General features: G+C 37.4%; 1 protein-coding gene across 1 annotated transcript in view; it reads right to left on the reverse strand.

The window, feature by feature from the left end:
* The window catches only part of PGM5 (phosphoglucomutase 5), an 82,473-nt gene that overhangs the window by 1,970 nt on the left and 68,066 nt on the right, over nt 1–12,437 (reverse strand). The window lies entirely within an intron of this gene.

The raw sequence follows: 12,437 nt of genomic DNA on the forward strand, positions 1-12,437 counted from the left end.
CAGCATGAAGTCTCAAGTTTCAGGCTACTGACCTTACTAAATGGTTTTATGTATGAAACTGCCCATACGGGTAAGTGCAGATAACAGCTGTGATAGTACAATATGAAAACCATGTAAAATACAATTTTTCAAATGACAACTGAATCTTCTCTCAGTTAAGTATATGATACGGGAAGTTAAACTGGCAGAGCTGAGTTTTGTATAAAAACGTATTTTAAGAGAATAATACATTTTATTGCTGAACAAGGATTTTAATTTTCTGACCCTCAAAAATCTTTTTTCCCCTGTCTCAAATAAACTACGTTGTCTTAAAACCTGTCAGGTTTAAAAATCAAATCAAATCTGTGGCTCTGAAGAGCTTAACAGATATCTTTTTACAAGCTTAATATAATTAATTCTTTATATCAGTTTTTCACCTAACAGTTCCTGATAGTATGACTTGCTTTATTGATGCAAATGATCAGATGGTTAAATGGTAGTGGGGAGACAAACTAACTGTGCAGGCAGAGTCATGATACAACACCAACCATGCCATTATCAAGAGAGTTGATGATCAAACTTAGTTGTGTACAAGTGTGAGCGGTCTGACATTATTATTCAACAACCTCCACATTTGTAGATATCTATCAACTGAAAAATGATTAAACAGAATACAAGCCCATTAAACTCAAACTTGCTTAGACAGTTTAACACATGGAGCATGAATTCGTCTCGTGGACAAATCATGCAGAAATAAATAGTAAAACATGCCAATGTATAGGGTCTGGATCATGTAATTCCTTCTTTCCTGCACCATGAATTAAGGAAACTGAAAGAATGAAGCATCTGAACACTCTGGCACTGTCCTGAGAACCTCCTTCCATATCTATACTAAAAAGCATGGGAAAATTTAACAACAAACCCTACTGAACTAGCTTTACTTGACTCTCATGTCTCAATCAACCAAATTACTCTAAAGAAACAAGAAGAAAAACAAAGCTCTACCCAGTGCTTTGAACAACAACAACAAAAAAAAAAGTCAAATCAGTTTATGTGACACCCATTTACATAAACATTTTAGCTGCTGTTGTTTTGCCAAGTGGTTCCAATTACCATTAAAATATTCTGCTTCTTATATCACTCTTGTCAAAAGAGAAAAGCCTATTTTAGTTTTGTCCCCTCATACTTAATTTAGCTACATTTTCTTCATCCTGCAGATGTTAAAAAAGTGCATTCTTTTTGGTATACCAAAAGCAGAGCAGAACAAGGAAGAAGAGCTGTATATGCCTTTTAAAAACTCCTTATCTCTGCAATGAACAGTTTACATTTCAGTTGCAAAATATAAATCTCAGACAGCAGTCATTTATAGTTAATATTAGCCTATAAAGACTTCTTAAAGGTACTATCTTAAAGAGATCTTGATTTTTAAATATTTTCCAAATGCTTATTTTACTTGATAAGTTCTAAAACCTTTCTGTTATCAGGTCAACTTGCAATTGCAATCACTCTCTAAGTTTAGAACATATTTATTCTTTATAAACTATTTGTAAGGTATAAAATGTCATCCTTTATGTGATATTTAAGAAGAGAACTGTAAATTAGCAGAACTAGTGACTTTAATCAGAAAAAAAAATTGTTTTGTAAGAACAAATAGAAGTTATACCTCTAAAAAAAAGTAACTAGGATAATTAAGAATAATTATTCATATGAGAAAATGCTTCAAACATGCAGCTATCTAACGTAAGGCAAAACATTATTCAAAGCGTTTTGCATGGGAATAGGCAGTAACAGGACTGTCTGAGGTGTGTTATTCCTGCTTGGCTGATGCCGAATTTTAGCTCTCTGTGACCTTGTAAGAAAATTCTGTTCAACTACATTTCTCCTAGTCAAACTCTAGATAAGATTTGTCCCATGATGCAGCCAGTTTATTAAAAGCTCAGGCAGGGCTGAAGTGTACCTGATTGCATGTTAAAAGGACAGCAGGTGCCTGGAATTTGGCTTTAGACAAAAAAATTTCTCAGTGTGGTCAAGCATCAAGAAACACCTTGTTAAAACCTTTGTAGCACATGCTACGACTTGCCAACTTTCATCAAAAAATCATGCAGTTCTGATGCCAAAATCATAATCTGTTCAGACTTTGCCTGGAAAGCTCACAAGTCTTTTCTCTCAAGTCTCTTGCCTAGTCTGTGCTGAATTTCAGTCTTGCTAGGGAAAACCAAATATAGATGAGTTTTACATAGTCTAGGCATGGACATTTTCTGTAAGATCTAAAAATCACGTTTGTCAATCCACTACAAGTCTCAAAAACAAGTTGCCTGACCAGTTGCATCAGTTAAAAGAATTCTGCAGAACCTATCTGGGAAAAATAAAGCAGAAAACTCTCAGAGAATGGTAATAACCTCAGCAGGACCCAAAGCATTTTAGTGAACACAAGTAACTACAGCTCTGATGGTTCTCAAATTTTTGCTATGTCTTCTCTTCCTGCATTGATGTGCATTTTGCACACAGCATCATGTCCACCAGCATTATTTTGGGCTCTCTCAGCTTTAAATGTACCCAAGCAAATAAGCAAGGTGTAATAATAAAAACATGGGTGTAATAATAAAAACATGGGGTCGAGTTATTTGTATACATATTGGCATTTGTAAAACATGAAGTACTACCCCATTTGTTCCTTGTATTCCGGGACCACAAAGAGAGATAATGGAAAGCCACTTGAATTAGCCACTCATTAAAAGAATGCCCTGCTGGAGGCAAAGATCCAGCATCAATCAGCTAATCCTTGTGTGACTACTACATGGTATACATGTACAAGCATTTAGGCACCTGAATTACTAATAACCAAAAGGACACTCTGGACAGTAATTATTTCAAAACAAATGCTCATGCCTTGCTACAGATTTCTAAGCAGATCTGGCACAATATTACATGTTCCAGAAGAATTCACTTTCCTGGAACAATTTTTAATGCCTCAAAATTAAAGAGATTTAAACAAGTCAGTTAGTACAGCATGAAGTCATCAAAGAAGGGCTATAGTTTAACATTTGGAGCTCTGCCAAGATAGCAGATGTGCCAAGTGTTTTCCATCTTTGCATTCTCCCCTTCTAAAAACTGCTGTCAAATCCAAAATTCTACCTCTTCAGCTGCTTGTCTATCAGATTTGATATCAATTAAAGTAATTTTCCAATTCCTCAAGGTAGCATTCAGAAAAACATGCTTGCAGATTGTTTTGAAGTCACCAAAAGCTGTTCTTGCTAGGTGTTGCTGTTATTGTTTTATAAATTATGATCAACCTTGAAGCTTCATAGGAATCCTTTTCACTCATAACACTTAAATTCATTCTAAGTTCTTCTTATCATTTACAAATTATACAGAAGACAGCTCAGAGATCGGGGTAACTGAAATAGCTCTAAGTCCAAGAACAAGGACACAGAGGAATTATGAAATAACTCCTTCCTTTTTTACCTGTCCCTGCTGCCATATCATTTCCCTTGTTTCATGTGACTGCTTACAGCTGCTGTTACCCCTTTTCAACCTGGGGCAGCAAAATCAGTCTTACTTGAACTTAGGGAAGAGAAAAAGAAAGGCAGAAGAGAGTGGGGAATCCCCCAAACATGTTTTGATGGCCTTACTTGCCAGAAGGATCTTTTCCTTTGGCTGTAATGTATTTTGAAAATCAAACCAATACGCTTACAAAGCAACACTTAAGTGACAGAAGAAACATATGGAACGGACTAAAACAGCTGCAAAGTGAGCTCAGCATTAGCAAGCACTCAGCGCTAACCACATAGCCTGGCACCATATTGTATATCCTGCATATGGGGTAAATACACAGCTCATCTCAGAATGCCTGCCTGGTGGACAGATAGCTGTCGGGTCTTGTATTCCAAAAAAAGCAGAATTATTTGGAAAAGTTTATGCTACAGCCACCATTCCTAGAAGATCTAAGCAATGTGGATAACTTGGTTAATCATGGAACAGGCTGACTGGGTCTCTAACATCCACAGCACTGATCGTGGTCATCTCATTACAATGAAGCTACACGTGATATGGGAAAAGGGAACTGCCATCTCTAACTAACTCCTTCTACTGACTACTAACTACTGCTTGCTAACTCAAATAAAGCAACAGAAAGGGCCAAGAGGCTAGCTGTTCTGCCCCGGGCAGTAGAGGAGGGCATGCATGAGGCATGAAAAATACAGGAGGAAAAAGTATCCTGAGTGGTGCTTGGAAATATGTATGTTTGCAACAGATCGGTTCTTTTCTAGCATATCCAAAGAGCTCAGATTGAAGCTTAGGTTTAATGAACTCATTTCCTTGATTCAGGAAATGTTTTATTATTACCATCACATGATTTATTTTTCCAAGATAACATGAAAACAAACTACCCCTTCCGGTTCCAACTTAAAGTGAATGTTGTTCACTCTAAAGCTTCAGGCAGAACTTGACATTAAATTATTTGAATAGCATACACAAAGAATTTTGATCAAACAGATGGAAATCTCCACTTCCCACATCTCTTCAAAGAAAATCTATGAACAGTAAAAGCAAAACTTTATATGAACTCTTTGACCCATACTGTACATTTAATAGCCAACCAGAGGCATGTTAAAAGACCCAGTGCTTCAAAAATAAATGAAGAGGCAATAACTCTCTAGTAAACTGCACGTGTGTATAGGCGTTGTTAAGAACATTTTGATAGAACCATATAGAAACTTTTCAATTTATCTCTGTTAAATAATATTGAGCAAAAGGGCTTCCATGTTATTGATTCCAGTTCCATGCTCTGAGACAAACTTAGGTTTCTGAGTGATAAACAATCCCTTTATACAATCACCACATATATATAATCATACATAATCGCAATTTTTTTATATAGGTCCTTACAAAGGTCCACCTGAAAATGAGTTTCTGTTTTCCTCTGCTATTTGCTATTCAAAAATTGTTTCAGAAATTCAGTCTTTGATGGTGAAGAAACTTTTTATGTCGATGACTTTTTTAGTTGGCATGTCTTTTTGGACAAAGCACAATGAAACAACTCTTGCTCCAAAATCACTGTGTGATTGCTGTTAATCTACTGATTCTTTAGGTAACTAGCACCTAATTCAACAGACTCTGGCTATAGTAATTGTAGCATTTGTGATTCACTGTATCCCAATTAAGGAGTACTTCATATGGACTGAATGGATGGATGACAACACCTATTTATTTCTATTGCAATTCAAGAAATGAATAATAACATACTGTAAACAAAGCTGGTTAGTTAATACATAGAACAATCCAAATTATTCACTACACTCCTTCTGAGACGTTTAGCCTGCAACAGCAAAATCACATTGTTGGAGAGAACACTGTTTTCACGAATAAAACAACTGAAAGCAATTCTGCATAATGAGTCATTTCATTTTTGGTCTTTGTATATGAATCTTCCTGTTTGGATTTTATCCAAGTTCAATAATGTATCCAGGTGGCTAGAAAAAGGACAAGTAGATATTAACCATCTGTTGGGATCCATAAATCGGGAACAACTAGTTGATCTGTAAAGCAAAGCTATAAATGAATTTAAAGGTCAAAAACCTCATATTTTAATTCTTTGTGCCCATTCATCTATTCATCTCTAGATTTTTCATCTGTGTTTGATTTAGCATAGCTATTAACTCTATTAAATTTATACAAAGAACTATTCCAATGCATAAAGGTCCAAGACTTTACATAAAGAAGTTTGTTGTTTATTATAAAGCAATAAAACTCCAGAAATTGCTAGTTGAATGCCTATTTGACTGATGACAGCCCACGAAATCATCTTTTTTAAGAATATGTTCCAAGGTAACTAGAAAGCAGCCTTCTAATGTACAGTGATGTAGTGCATCACCAGTGATAAGAAGCAGCAACAGACTGTTATTCCATTTTAAGGTGAGCATTCACATTTTAGAAAAGTGTTGGGCATTGTTTTAAATACTTGGTTTTAGCCTGCATAGAACCAGATGCCATCATAATTATAAACTGTGATTTTAAAATGCTGACAGCAAATTGCTTTTAATGTACTTTTGCACAGAACTTGATAGTAATTTACCATTAATCACTCCTGATTTTTATTCCTGTTGATACTGGCTTGTAGGAGGAACTGAACTAGTCATGGAAATGGAGTAACCATTCCTTAGTTCCCAGGTGATCATAAAGCTGCTCCTGCCAATTTCCTTGAACTGATCATAGAGCAGGCAGTGACCACAGCTATTCACACTTACCCATGACCTTGGACTTTTAATCACTAGCATGTTTTACTACTTTCCCTTGGACTTTTATGTTGTTGATCAAGCAGTTGGCTATGCTTTGTTTGTTCCAAGGTGGAAACTATTAATCAATTAATTGTATGAAGATGCTACTAAAATAACATTTAGGTGACCCTTACATTCATTAATAGCTACTGTTTGGCCCACACATGAATTGGAACAAAAGGCCCTTATGCGCCTTGCTTCTCTCTAGCTACAAGAATGCTCTTACAGAAGCTCTGAGGGTAGAAAGTAAACACTTACAGGCCATGAGACCTGAAAATCAGCTCTTAGTCTGAGAGTCATGGAGACATAGATAGAATTGAAGCACAATGAGGTATGAAGAAAGCCTCACTTGAGCACAAGTCATTAAAGTGGCCCTATGGTGCAAAAATTGTGCCAAACAAAAGTCACAAGTTCAAGCATCCTAAACAGTACTTCAGAGTATGTCAGGTTTTCAAACCAAACACGCTCTGGCACTCTCCAATTAGTTGAATCTTGATGATATTAAACTTAACTTGATATCATCAAGATACAATACACTTTTTTCAAATTGTATTCCGGACAAGTGTTGCTCATACAGCACCCTTGCTTCTTATGCAGCAATGGCTGCTCCACAAGCAAATGATAGGTACTGCAAATGAGGGAAAAAGAGTCACAGTGAAATGAGAACAAAGACACTCAAGCAATGCTACGACTGGCTAGCTAGATATCATGTATATACAAGGTTATGCTAAAACATCACAAGCATTTCTATTTACTGCTGATTCTACACCTAGAACTGAATATTCTAGTCTGTCCAAATTGCAAATTTGTCTACCCAAGAAATCAGATGAAATGTGAGGTAACTAGGTCTGGCCCTTGCCTTCATTCAGAAGATATGAACACACCAAGAAAAGCATATAAAACTTTTTCATGCACAATCTTCTAACATTTCGCACACAGAATCATTATACTTGGCTGAATAAGTAAGGCTACTGAGCTGTCCTAAAAGTTTAACAAGCTTATTGATTTTATGGCATAAATCATATCCTACTTTCACAATAAGAACTGACAAAAAGTTCACAGAAGAGGTTTCTTTTTTTTCGAGAAGTTTTCCCAAATTCCCATTAATTGACTTTTAAAATTATAAAGAAAAATAAATTCAATTGTAATGGTGCAGATGTACTAAATACGGGTGATTTCATTCACATTTAGAGAAACAATTTATGCTAAACATAGGAATGTTTTCAATCACACCCTGTGGATAGCCACCTTGCTTATGAAGGGCATTTGTAAAAATCAACTTACAAAAAACAAGAAAAGATTTCTGCTTGAGCTTGCTGGATTATTGAACAATAATCTTAAAATCAGATATACATGGTAAATTAACACTCAAACATCAGAACCACACAAGGGCAAAACTCATCAATTTCACAGAGGTTTGGTTTTAGTTCAGAGAAGCATGTAACTTCTCCATCACCTGGCCAGCAGAGCTGGTCCTAAACATAGTTACTGTGGGCAGAGCCCAGAATAGTAAGGCAAACCTGACATTGACTAAAAACCTTGAATTGACACAAAGCTTGATCTGTTGCCAGATTTCTACTGCATTCTTTACTTTTAAAAATCCCCTCGCTCTTTAATCAGTACAGTGTAATTATAACTAAAAACAATTAAAATAATTAATTGATAAATACTGCTGATACAGAAAACATTTTTATTTCTTCCCAGCTGATTCAGAATCAAGACTGAACTTATGTTTGTATTCAACATGTTTAGATCCAAGTGGACGAAACTCAGACTTGAAAGAAGAGGCCATTAAATGGCACTGTTATTTGAGTCAATTGGTTGAAATGCATATGTGTTGCATAGCATGAAACAGATTGTCACATACCCAAAGAACTGCAAACTGTCCTAAAATGAGTTATAGTTTTAATGGGTTATAGTTTTAATGCATGGGTTTATTATTTTAAGAGAAGTGAGATGATACTCTCCATGGAACATGAAAATAAAGGTGAGATTCATCTCTCCATAAAATATAGCATCTGTTTTGAGTTACCTCCTTCCACCCCCTCCTAGTGGCAGTGGAGTTAAAACCACTTGAAGGGAGCAATTTATCTCAGACTAACACAGGGGGCTATGTAAGGTTAGATACTGCAGGATATGTAGAACTGTCTTCTAGAGATGCTTTCACTCACTGGGGACAGAGTACTAAAGACTAAATTAGATGAATACAGTTAACTGAGATTAATCCCACTCTAACAACACAGTATAACAATTTCACAGGAAAGCCTGCTTTTCTTTTGACACTGTCAGTTACTAAAATGTGTTAAATTACTGATCTAAAAAAAAGCAAATGCCAAGCTGAAGAGAAACTACTAATTCATACTAAATTATTTGTTGGATATAAAGATTTGTGTATCTTAATTATTGGGCAATAAAAATGCCTAGTTCTTGTAAAAACATATTAAATACTTTTATGTTGCTCTACATCCCACAGCAGATTTAAGTTTTGTCAAGTATGTAGTTAGTGTCCATGTTTGAACATCAGTTTTAGTGGGATCTGAGTACCCTCAGAACACTTTAACTATACAGACTCACTCTAAGGATAACACGTCAGTGAACACTGAATAAGACTTTCACAGATACTTTCTCTTACAGAAAAATACCAGCACTTGGAAGTAGTATTTTTGTGTTTATCAGTAATAGCAACCAAAACTTGAGGGGGGGGAGAGGTTAGCAACCTGGTGTCACAATCCCATTTTTGAAAATTTTGATTAATTTGCTTGTTTGCTGTAGTCAAATGAAAACTGAATAGTATCCCAGGAGTTATGATTATCCAAAGAAGTAGAATCAACTGGAATTTTCAACAGGCAAAAACACAGGTGATTGAGTGCACCCTCAATAAGTTTGAAGACAACACCAAGTTAGGTGCATGTGTTGATCTGCTCAAGGGTAAGAAGGCTCTGCAGGAGGATCTGGATAGGCTGAACCAATGGGCTGAGGCCAACTGTATGAAGTTCAACAAGGCCAAGTGCCGGGTCCTGCACCTGAGGCACAACAACCCCACACAATGCTGTAGGCTGGGGAAAGAGTTGCTGGAAAGCTGCCTGGCAGAAAAAGACCCAGAGGTATTTGTTGATAGTTGGCTGAACGTGAGCCAGCAGTGTGCTCAGGTGGCCAAGAAGGCCAAGAGCATCCTGGCTTGTATCAGAAACAGTGTGTCCAGCACGACTAGAGAAGTGATTGTCCCTCTGTACTTGGCTCTGGTGAGGCCTCCCCTTGAGTACTGTGCTCAGCGTTGGGCCCCTCACTACAAGAAGGACATCAAGGTGCTGGAGTATGTCCAAAGAAGAACAACAAGGCTGGTGAGGGATCTAGAGAACAGGTCTTAGGAGGAGCAGCTGAGGAGCTGAGAGAGCTGGGATTGTTTAGCCTGAAGAAAAAGAGGCATGGGAGAGACCTTATCATGCTCTACAGTTACCTGAAAGGAGGCTATAGTGAGGTGGGGATCAGTCTCTTCTCCCAAGCACCAAATGATAAGACAAGATGAAATGGCCTTAGGTTGCACCAGGGAAGGTTTAGGTTGGATATTAGGAAATATTTCTTCACTGAAAAGTTTGTGAAGTATTGGAACAGGCTGCCCGGAAAAGTAGTTGAGTCCTCGAGGTCTTCAAAAAACATGTGGATGTACTAGATGACCTTCGGAGGTCCCTTCCAACCTCAACTGCTCTGTGATTCTGTGATAATTCCTTTTAATTTTAAGACAGGATGAGATGTAGAGCTTAGTGACATGGTTTAATGATGGACTTGGCAGTGCAAGGTTAAAGGTTGGACTAGATCATCTTAGATGTCTTTTCGAAACTTAATGATTCTACAGTTCTATGATTCCACGGTTCTATATGCCTGTGGGATACAACCTATGACCCTGAAGTTCATAATGCCCCACTGCTGGCAGCAATGTAACCAGCAGGGCAAGGAAAGAGGAGTAGTGGGAACTGTGCTATATACAATGAGAAACTAGATGAAGGATTCATTGCATTAATCAATCTCAAATGACCATCTGTCCCTGCGTTTTGCACACAGCGAGAGATAAGAAGGATTTCTACAAGACTAGGTATTTCGTAAGGCTGTCCGAATGTTAAAACATCTACCTGTCTTCACTGTGCAGTAAAGTTCCTGCAGCAAGTTTCAAGATAATGCCATTTCTTCCCCTGGAATTACCTACACTAGTGAATATCACTATCACAATTACACTAGTGAATATCTTGGATAAACAGACAGAAATATAACAATCAGAAAAGCTCTGGCACATATATATAAAAAGACGTACAAGCTTTTTTTCTGTCTCTAGTAGTAACAGACTCTTTTGATGTTTTGAAAAAAAAGAAGACCAGACTCTAAAATCCCCAAGGACACTGATAAGGCTTACTGGTCCTGACCATCTCCCCTGAGGACTTCCCCTGTACCCTTTCCATGGGCACACAGGGCCCATTTCAGCTCACTCCAGTGGTGCTAGTTCCTGCCTGAGCAACTCCATGGATGTGTTCAGCTCCAGACCCATCTCTGGATCTGCAAAATTTCTGGGGAAATTGAAGCACTTTTATAAGTCTGATAGACGATTGTTTAATAACATAAAAATAAACTCACTAAATTTATGGTAGGAATTTGATGAAGAAACAATGTGAAACATTCCCCTAGGTTTCAAAATGATTTCACAACACTTATCATAGAATCATGTAATGGTTTGGGTTGGAAGGAACCTTACAGATCATCTAACTCCAACTTCCCTGCCATAAGCAGGAATACACTTATGTTTGGTGAAATTTGCATTTGCATTTTACTCATGAATACAAAACTACATGTGACTTCAAATACAGGGGTTTTATTTATTACAAACTAAATGCTTATCCATTCTTCCATTGAACATCCTTAGCCCTCTCTTGTTTTATTTCACAACATGTGTTTGAGATGGAAAAATCTTAGAGGTGGATATATAATTTATATTATTAATTGGTTTATCTGTCTTCTGAATTGTACTGAAACTTACTCTCAACCTTCCGTCTTCCTAGGAAAGTGTCTGGTTATGATGTAAGATAATTCTTGGACAGCTGAAAGTCTTTCCCTTACAAGGAATCCCTACACTGTTTAGACTCAGGCATCCATGCTTCCTAAGTTTACTCTCATTGCAAAGAATCCCTGGTATAACCTAAGTAAGTGATCCCCAGACAACCTGTCTGAAAATTAATTACATTTTTAAAATATAGTTTAAAAACTCAGAATACAACATTTACAAAATCTGAGTGAAAAAATAAAAAATCTCTTGAAGGACTACAACTTATTCTGCAGCTCTTATCACTCAGACATCTCAGCCCTTGACATTCCTGTTGTGTTAGATATTACATAAACATGTACTAAAACTGCTAGTCCTGCCTCAGAATGTTGTCACACACTTAGGAAAATTATCCACAAGCACAAAAAAGAGAGGTTGGAGTGTTGAGTGTTCCTTGTGATTCAGGATGAAAATCTGTGGTGATTGCTATAGTTGGGAAGCGTGTTACATAAACACTCACTTCAAATGAATTAAATATATTAAACAAACAAAAACAAACAAACAAACAAACAAACAAAAAAAACCCTTTCTATTAATGTGATGTGTAAAGTTTCTTCTTCCCCATTCTAGCAGTTATGAGCAGAGGGGGACTGTCCTCTCCAGAAGCCTGTCAGAAGGTCATCAGTTTGCTCTGACAGCACCCATGATAAAACTAACCTTCAGCCCGTACTGCAAAGAAGTATCCCTAATGTCCCAATGGATTCAGAGAGCTGCACCTAGGGTAGAATCGGGCATAGATTAATTACCCACATGGCAGGGCTGAAAGAAGACTATGGAAGAGTCAAGCTGGGGGTGACAGAAGGAGACGTAAGCATCGCAAACAAGACAGATACTGTCAGGAGGCAGCAAGGCTGGCTGCTCCCTCAGTGCCAGGGACTGCAACATAGGCTGGCAGGGCAGGGCTCAGGTCCACATTACCCAAGACAGGCAAGCATGACAGACACAGAAATTGTACCAAGGTTCAACTAACAGTCCAGATCAACAGACAAGCTCATGGCAATGACACAGGTCCAAGGTCAAACTGGGAATCCAATCCACAAGTTAGGTCCAGTGATTGCCAACAGGACCACAGTGACAAGTTCTAGTTCAAGCCAGGA

Source organism: Anas acuta, chromosome Z, assembly GCF_963932015.1.
Source record: "Anas acuta chromosome Z, bAnaAcu1.1, whole genome shotgun sequence".
Taxonomy (NCBI): domain Eukaryota; kingdom Metazoa; phylum Chordata; class Aves; order Anseriformes; family Anatidae; genus Anas; species Anas acuta.